The 1,029-nt window shown below is 35.3% G+C and overlaps 1 long non-coding RNA gene across 1 annotated transcript in view; it reads left to right on the top strand.

The window, feature by feature from the left end:
* Positions 1-390: 390 nt before the first annotated feature.
* Positions 391-1,029, top strand: part of LOC128249949 (uncharacterized) — a 25,984-nt gene continuing 25,345 nt past the window's right edge. The window contains exon 1 of the long non-coding RNA XR_008266094.1: positions 391-950. This is a non-coding gene — a long non-coding RNA (uncharacterized LOC128249949). The remainder of the gene's footprint in view (positions 951-1,029) is intronic.

Below are 1,029 nucleotides of genomic sequence, written 5' to 3'. Positions count from 1 at the left end.
GTGTGTGTGTGTGTGTGTGTGTGTGTGTGTGTGCAAGCTGACCTGTCTTAATTTGACTCTCTGTAACCTAATAATAGAAAGTTGTTTTTTAAATCTAGTACCATGTATTACTCTACAGGCCAATTCTCTTTGATAACAAGTGAGTACATAAGGCTTGGTAAACTGGTTGTTTTGAAGGTTGGCCATGAAATAATACACCATGATTTCAGTAAAACATCATAAAAAAACAAGATCTTAGCGTTTTGTTCTCAATATATACATGTTTACTAAAACATAAATAACTAGACCAGCCAACAAGAAAAGCCTCTTTGTGGTTATTCAGCCTGTTAGAAATACCAACTAAACAACAAATAAATCATACTCTACCACCATAAGAGTGGAAGAGCACATTGTATAATGTAGTCTTAGATAGTTCATATCTGACAATATGCTGGAAAGCCTTTGTGCAGGGGTCTTCTTCAACAGAAATGGCTGGGTCTAAACGACAATAACAAAGACTAATTTAAAAATATAAGATAATAAAACAAAATACTGCGGTTTGCAAATAGGCTGGTAAGCTGGTAGGCAGGTAGGCTGGCTGGCTTGTTGGCTTGTTAGTTGGTTGCTTATTTGGATGGCTGGAAAGAAAAATAAAAGAAAAGAAAAATATAGTCCAATTTATAAGAAGGTATGATGACATGTTTTAGAAAACAAGGTGACACAGATAATTGAGTGATTAAACAAATATTCTCAAGCTGTAATCCTCACTAACTTCACTGTTTGCTTCCTTATGAAGAGCTTTCTCATGTGACTCAGTCACACACACAACTTACGTCAGAAATGATGGCAAACAGGTTCAATTCCTCTCTGAAGAGCAAATTGTTACTACTGCTGCTGCTGCTGCTGTTGCTGTTGGTGTTGTTGTTGCTGTTGATGTTGTCAGCACTGGATTAAAATAAATGGTAATCCAGGTATGACCAACCGATTATTTTTTTTGCATGTGTGTGTGTGTGTGTGTGTATATATATATATATATATATATATATATAT

This window comes from Octopus bimaculoides, chromosome 1 (genome assembly GCF_001194135.2).
Source record: "Octopus bimaculoides isolate UCB-OBI-ISO-001 chromosome 1, ASM119413v2, whole genome shotgun sequence".
NCBI lineage: Eukaryota > Metazoa > Mollusca > Cephalopoda > Octopoda > Octopodidae > Octopus > Octopus bimaculoides.
Note: the sequence above shows the minus strand (reverse complement) of the source record. Positions and strands in the feature narration are given on the sequence as shown.